General features: G+C 40.3%; 1 long non-coding RNA gene across 1 annotated transcript; it reads left to right on the top strand.

The window, feature by feature from the left end:
* Window positions 1-618: 618 nt before the first annotated feature.
* LOC103237279 (uncharacterized) lies at window positions 619-7677 on the top strand. Its single transcript, XR_498666.3, has 4 exons — window positions 619-856; window positions 1166-1207; window positions 2090-2183; window positions 7571-7677. It is a non-coding gene; the product is annotated as an uncharacterized lncRNA (long non-coding RNA).
* Window positions 7678-8106: the final 429 nt, after the last annotated feature.

Below are 8106 nucleotides of genomic sequence, written 5' to 3' on the forward strand. Positions count from 1 at the left end.
TCCCAAAGACTTAGGATACAGGCCCTGGATTCAGGAGACATTGGAGAATGACATCAAAGCTCGGGGCAAGTCCCATAGAAAAAGTTCTAGAACTGACCCACAGCTGCCTGCTTAGCTACACTACTTAGGAGAATAAATTCCTTTTTATTTTGTTGCATATAAGTATGCAAAGAAAACTGCAAATAGCATTTAAAAAATTAAAGTGTAAAAACAGATGCTTGATTCCAATAACAGCTGGTTGGGTTGTCTTGAGGCCTAGAAAATTTTCAAAATGTCCTGGATGAATACATGTTAAGGAGTGTTATTAAGTTAATTTTCCAGAGTCCTAGTATCATAGGGCTAATGTAAGACCGAGGGTCAAGTGCAGAGAGAACAGCAGTACACACCAAACACTTGGGATCTTTGCTTCATCCCTTCACTGACATTTCCTACCTGCAGATAAGTTTTGAACAGATACACATACAGATTTTCCTGTTGTTTCCCCAGCCCCAGGTAATTGCTTTGAATATTCTGCAAAGGTCTGGAGTCATTTTTATTTGGGTGATTTTAAGTTAGAAACAATATAGTGTATAAAATATTGGTAACGTAAAATTTTCTCTATTTCAAGGTCCAGTAATTATGACCACGACTTACATAATTATCGGAGGACAAACTCTCTAACCAGGACATAAGAGATTCTCTGGTATGAAAAAGCAAATTAACTTTGCGATATATTTAGATCGATTTAGAGGTGAGATGGATATTTTTTCTTTCTACAGCTAGAGAAGTTAGCCAGAAAGCCCCCTGTTTAAAAGAGAATCCGCAAGAAGGATGAGTTCGTTTACAGAGGGATGGATTGATGATAAGAGTGATGCTGGTGAGCACACTTATAAATTACGTGTGTAACTTTAACTTCTGAAAACAAACGTTTTTTATTTACATGGTTGAGAGTGGCATTCTATAACAAATGTTTCAAAAGGTTTGTGGTTATTAAAAGCTGTATGGTTAAAAGTTACGTTCCTTTGTGATTAAACCAAAAGGTTAGTTAAGCAGTTGAATATGAAGGCGAGGAGCTTTGATCATGCTCATAAGAAACAGAGCATGTAGATTTCAACTTATTTGAGACAATAGATCCTTATGGCTAACCTCAGTATCACAGGCCACATTGCTCTCTGTCATCCTTTAGGCTCTACCAGGAGAAGCAGTGGCAGGGTACTGAAGATTGGAGGTGAGTGTTTATCCCCCCAGCTTCCTCCCTGACCTACTGCCATAGGTTGACTGCTTTTTGTTTCTGGAAGTCACGGACTTCCGTCCCACAACCTCTTTACAGACAACTCTCTTTGGATCCCAGTAACCTCCCCTTTCCTGTGCACCTTTTGGCTTGTGAGTGGTAATGGCCCTGCTATAGCCCTCGGCTACTGCACTCTGCTCTAGGCTGTACATAGCAACTCATTATTGAGCTCTCATCGATGCCTAGTTTGTGCCTAATGGTTACTGTTAGGCCCCTGACTGATGCCATGTGCTGTAATCTTCTAGATGTTATTCACAAGTGCAATTTTAACACAGGACTTTTTAACTTATGTTAACAAGATAGTTCTCAAAACAATTCTCATCAAATACAATTGTACCTTACATTTGCACAATCCAGGCCAACCAAAGAATTGAAGTTTACTCATCCTGATTTCCAGAGTTACAGCTTGCTTTGTTCATGGATAATCAGAGGCCATCTAATTATGATGTGGACTCTATAACCTACAGTGTGTTATTACTTTGAATATTCCCAGGTTTACTACTTTATCTCTCTAGACTGTGGAATTAACATGTTGACATTTTCTGGCAATTATATGTGTTTAACAGTATCTTGGGCAGTTCTAAGTGACAATGATTTATTACTTTGTCCTTGTTTGTGAGCCTGTCAGTCTCAGTGGAGCTTCTTGGAGTGCATAAGAGAATGCGTGTGTATCCACTCTAAAGGGAAGACATATCCATGTCTGTGTGTTGTGGGTGGTGATGGAGAGTGACTCTGTTCATCCGTTTAATTACTTAATTAAGATTTTGTGAATATATGGAGGCTTGCATCCATAGATAGTGAACTAGAGATTTTTTCTAGCTCCAGACCCTTCAATGTAGCTGATGACAGCAATGTGTTTCTCAAACTGAGAAAATCCTGAAGAGCTTGATGGACGATAACCAGCCACTAATGGGTAAGTTACCTGACAACCCAACAGGCAAATAGATGAAGAATTTTTGCAAATCTTAACCTGAAACGTTGGTTTGGGTATAGAAAAAACTCCTGCCAGTAAATACAACACACAGACTGAACTGTGATCGGGATGTGACTGCTTCTTGACATGAAACAGATGATGGAAGCTTTTGGATATGATTTTTGACCACCTAATTCGTGGTGCATGGTTCATTACTGGCATCTTCTTCCAGAGGTCTTGCTCAGGGATGGGAGAAGGAAGGAAGGAATTGGAAGTTGTATTAGTCTGTTCTCACACTACTATAAAGAACTAGCTGAGACTGGATAATTTACAAAGAAAGGAGGTTTAATTGACTCACAATTCCACAGGCTGTACAGAAAGCATGCTTCGGAGGCCTCAGGAAACTTACAATCATGGCAGAAGGGCGAAGGGAAAGCAAGCACTTTCTTCAGCGGAGCAGGAGAGAGAACCATGGAGAAAAACCAGATCTCATGAGAACTCACTATCATGAGAAACAGCAAGGGGAAAATCCACCCTCATAATCCATCTCCCAGCAGGTTTCTCCCTCAACATTGGGAATTACATTTTAGCATGAGATTTGGGTGGAGACAGAGCCAAACCATATTAGAAGTGTCCCAGCCAGAGGCCAACTTCTGTTTAGAGGCATTCTTTGAGTATAATGGTGTAATAAACAGGAGAAATTTGGAGCCCCAAGACAATCTTCCCCCGGATAAAAAAAGAAATGAGGGCTACTTTAGAAGACAGTGTGGCAGTTTCTTAACACAATCTTACCATAGAATCCAGCAATAACACTTCTTGGTACTTATAAGTTAAAACTCATGTCCACCCAAAACCCTCACATGGATGTTTATAGTAGTTTTATTCATAATTGCCAAAACTTGGAAGCAACCAAAATGTTCTTCAGTAAGTGAATAATAAGTGTGGGACATCTAGACAATGGAATATTACTCAGCACTAAAAAGAAATAAACTATCAGGTCATGAAAAGAAATAGAAGAACATTAAAAGCATATTACTTGACATCTCACTTCAGGAGAAGTCAATCTGCAAAACTACAGACTGTATGACTCCAACTGCAAGATGTTCTGGAAAAGGCAAAGCCCTAGAGACATGAAAACAATCAGTGGTTGGCAGGGGTTAGTGAGGATGAATAGGGAGATTTCTTTCTAGGGGATATTTAGGGCAGTGAAAGTATTCTCATACTATACTGGGGAGTACATGTCGTTATACAGTTGTCTAAACGTATAGAATGTATAAGATCGAGAGTGAAACCTAATGTTAATGATAGACTTTGGATATAATGACATCAATGTAGGTTCACTGACGGTAACAAATGTACTACCCTGGTGGAGATGTTGATAGTGAGGAATACTGTGTGTGTGTGTGACGGCAGGGGGCAGGTAAGGACAGGGGTATATGGGGACTCTATACTTTCTGCTCAGTTTTCCTGTGAACCTAAACTTTTCTTAAAAAGAAACCCAGATTTAAACGTGAATTGAGTAGGCAAGGCAGTGTGTCTTTTGGAGTCTGTGGTCACACATAAAGCGTGTTCAAACAGCCTCTGTATAAGCCCTGTGAGCCTTCTACACTGTGTATCACACTCATACAGCAGGTATCAGACCGTAAAAGAGGGGAGAGGTCATTTAGCAGTCATGGGACATACTCCTGTCTCCAACTTACTCTCCTGAAGCATTCTATACCCATGAGAATCTAAGCTTACTAATGGTGGGAAGTTTAATAAACACTCTCAAGCTATTAAATGGTTTCTCTATGATTTCTAAAAACTGTGCCTAAATAACTGCTTGACACACTTTGGGATGTTCTATTTCTAGAGACAAAGGATCCATCATGAATTGGGTCTTTCAGAGAGAAAGAGAATAAGATAGAATTTGTATTCACACCAAAAACCAGATGAAATATTTTGTGCTCTGACTGTACATTTTTGGAATGCTGGGACTTTGGGGCAGTATTTTCTGAAGCCCTTAATCTTTTAGTAGCTGCCAATTGGCCAAGATAGAAAACAGCAGGAGGGCACATTTCTGTATATTACTATTCATAACAGTTTTGAATATTTTCCCCAGAGCAGTTGATGCTCCTTGGACAGACAATAAATAATTAATCATCATCTCATCCTTGCAGAACAAAATGACAGTTTTTTTTGATTTCACAGATGGGGAAAATGTGATCACTAACAGAGAGGAGATGGGCTTAGGACATGGGTCTGGGAGAAGCCCCAGCGGCTTTGTTTCATGGTCAAGTTGAACAGATTAGACTACTGGATGCTCACAGTGCTGCTGGCTGTTGCTTCCAAGAAAGATTGATATGTTTGTCTTGACATCTCACTTCAGGAGTGGATGGATACACAGAGCAGGATAAATTTGGGACAAAAGTGTTCTAACATTGCTCATGCTCTACATTCATTCGTCTCTTCGGGCAATTCAGCACATGTGTTTATCCCATTAATGACTGGAGAAAAAGTCCAAATTACCTTCCAATTTACATGATGCATATTAGTGGGTTGGAGCAGTAATGGTGATGAATTTTTCTCTGCTTAGGTTGTGCATGTATTTAGGGTCCTTGAAATCTGAGAGTAGCCACACTATAAGTAGCTGAGCCTCTTTCTCTAGTACCTGCTCAGATAGAATTTGTTTCTAATCTAAACAAACTAATAAACAACCTATTCCATGCTGGAGAATTCTGAAGATGATGATTATGGCAAATTCTACTTCCAATTTTAGCTCTTTGTGGTGCATTGCCTTGATTTTATGGATTTAAATTTGCTTTAGGTTAAAAAATACCTTTATAATACACACACACACACACACACACACACACATATGCTCATATGCATACAGAGTAACACAATGTCAGCAAACCTAGCTAGTTTGAGCTTCAGAACATTTTGTTCTAGTGTTTTATGTGGCTGCTATAAGAATGTTATGGGAAATGTGGGGAAATGTCAGCATCCTATTGGGAGAGCAGCACTGGACTAATTTCATGTCGAGTCTATTTCTCTACTGCAAGCTGACATGGAGAAAGAATTGAATAGGTTCGTGATCTAATACTCTTTGTCTCCTGTCTTGGTTATGTTTAGGCCAAGTACTTTTGGAGAAATGGTTGAACTGAGCCTTCTGCTGAATTGTTTTGATTCTAAGGTCCCAAAGATTTTATTTTTCCCCATAGACAGAGTCTCACTCTGTCACCCAAGCTGGAGTGCAATGGTGCAATCTCGGCTCACTGCAACCTCTGCCTCCGGGGTTCAAGTGTTTCTCCTGCCTCAGCCTCCAAAGTAGCTGAGACTACAGGTTCATGCCACCACGCCTGGCTAATTTTTGTATTTTTAGTACAGATGAGGTTTCTCCACATTGGCCAGGCTGACCTCGAACTCTTGACTGTAGCAGGAAGTCAGGGACCCCAAACCGAGGGACCTGCTGAAGCCATGACAGAAGAATATAAATTGTGATGATTTCATGGACATTTGTTAGTTCTACAAATTAATACTTTTATAATTTCTTACGCCTGTCTTTACTGCAATCTCTGAACATAAATTATGAAGATTTCATGGACATTTATCACTTCCTCAATCAATGCTCATAATTTCTTATGCCTGTCTTTAATCTCTTAATCCTGTCATCTTCATAAAATGAGGATGTATGTCGCCTCAGGACCCAGTGATGATTGCGTTAACTGCACAAATTGTTCATAAAGCATGTGTGTTTGAACAATATGAAATCTGGGCACCTTAAGAACAGGATCACAGCGATTTTCAGGGAACAAGGGAGATAACCTTAAAGTCTGGCTGCCTATAGGCCGGGCAGGACAGAGTCGTATTTCTTTTATTACCGAAAACAGGTAAGATAAATATCGCTGAATTCTTTCCCCAGTAAGAAGTATTAATAATTACAGCCCTGGGAAAAGAATGCATTCCTGGGGGCCCCTAAAATGGTCACTTAAGGGGTGTCTGCCTTATGCAATTGCAGATAAGGGAGGAAACACACCATGGTCTCCTGCAGCACCCCCAGGCTTGCTAGGATTAGGAAATTCCAGCCTGGCGAATTCTAGTCACACTGGTTCTCTGCTCTTGAACGCTGTTAAGATGTTTATCAATGACAATGCGTGCACAGCGGGACACGAAAGTTCATTAGTGATTCTTGTTTCTCCCTGACCTTGTGACCTTGCCCTACCCATTTGTCTTGTGATATTTTGTTGCCCTTGAAGCATGTGATGTCTGTGACCCACACCCTATTCCTACACTCCTTCCCCTTTGAAAATCACTAATAGAAACTTGTTGGTTTTATGACTTAGGGGGCATCACAGAACCTGCTGACATGTGATGTCTGCCCCGCACACCCAGCTTTAAAATTTCTCTCTTTTGTACTCTTTCCCTTTATTTCTCAGACCGGCTGACACTTAGTGAAATAGAAAAGAGCCTACATTGATTATTGGGGGCTGGTTCCCCTGACACTTGACCTCAAGTGATCCGCCTGCCTCAGTCTCACTAAGTGCTGGGATTATAGGCATGAGCCAGTGCACCTGGCCAGATCCCAAAGATTAAATTGTGTAAATGGCAACAGCAGCCAAGAGCCAGAAACACTGAAAAGTAGTGTAGAATAGGGATTGAAAATGGCTTTGTATTTTGGAGTTTCATTTTTAGAATCTCAGCTTTGACCTTGGGTTGTTGCACAATTTTGGGCAAGCTTTAATTTTTTCCATGAACATTTAGGATAGTTTCTGCCCTATAATGAATATTCAATCTGTAGTACAATGATATTGACGATTTTGTATGGGCAACAGACTGACTTTCTTTTTAAATCAGAACCTGGCAATCATTTCCTGCCTCCTTGACAGAGTTACAGATTCTGAATATATGGGATTAGGGCTAAGGTGTCTGCATTTTAGAAAGTTCCATAGATGGTTGTGTAAGGAGTGGATAGAAAATTATCTTTCTGTGTTGGGAGATTCTCTGACCTCACTCAGCTTGGTCTCTGAACATCTATGTCAGATAACATTAGGACTTACTCCATGTAGCTAAATTCCTAGTCCCGACTCAGCACTTACATGTTACTATACAATCCCTGCCTCACTGCCACAACCATTTCTCTGAGCTTCTTCAGAGCACTACACTTCAGGGAATAGAGAGAGCGCTGCAGTAAGATAGTATTTGAAATAAAATGCTAGTTAGACTGAGGCAGGACAGATCTTCTGTGTAGATATTTAGCTGATGAAGTGTTAAACTAGGAGTGGTAGAATCATATAATGCATGATGAATCTTGTATAAGCAAAGTTGAAAAACAAACTGTTCTGATTCATCTGTACTTGTTGCTGAAATAATTTTACCTCAACTCCTTATTTTTCTGTGTGCATTAGGTCCGCAAGAGGGTACTGAACTAAAATCCTCAGATTGGAATTTGCTGTGCTAACTATAGGCATTGTTTGGAGAAGAGCGAACATTCAAGATTGTATTCACCTGTGGGTAGTCCCGGTTCATAGAGGTGGCAGGATGGAGATCGAGCACAGGTGAGTAGAGCATGGTCATTCATGGACTTTCCAAGTGTAGTAGGACTAAACCCTTAGAGCCAGGGAACACTGGGAGAGAGTGAAGACAATCTCAGAGACTTGGAACCATGGTCAAGGAATTACACTCCTGGGAGAGATTCCTAGAAGTGGAACATGGAATCAGAAGTACAATAATGTGACTGTGGGTAAATTTCTATGACGTAGTCGCAGGAGGACAGGCAAAAGTGCCCTATAATTAAATGAATGGGCATCAAAAAGTAATGAACAGGCTGAAAATCAGAAGAAAGTCTGGGGATGCCACTTTTTTTTTGGAAAAAAAATTGGTTTTTGTTATTTTAAGTTCCAGGATACATGGGTAGAATGTGCAGGTACACATGTGCCACAGT

This window comes from Chlorocebus sabaeus, chromosome 8 (genome assembly GCF_047675955.1).
Source record: "Chlorocebus sabaeus isolate Y175 chromosome 8, mChlSab1.0.hap1, whole genome shotgun sequence".
Lineage (NCBI taxonomy): Eukaryota > Metazoa > Chordata > Mammalia > Primates > Cercopithecidae > Chlorocebus > Chlorocebus sabaeus.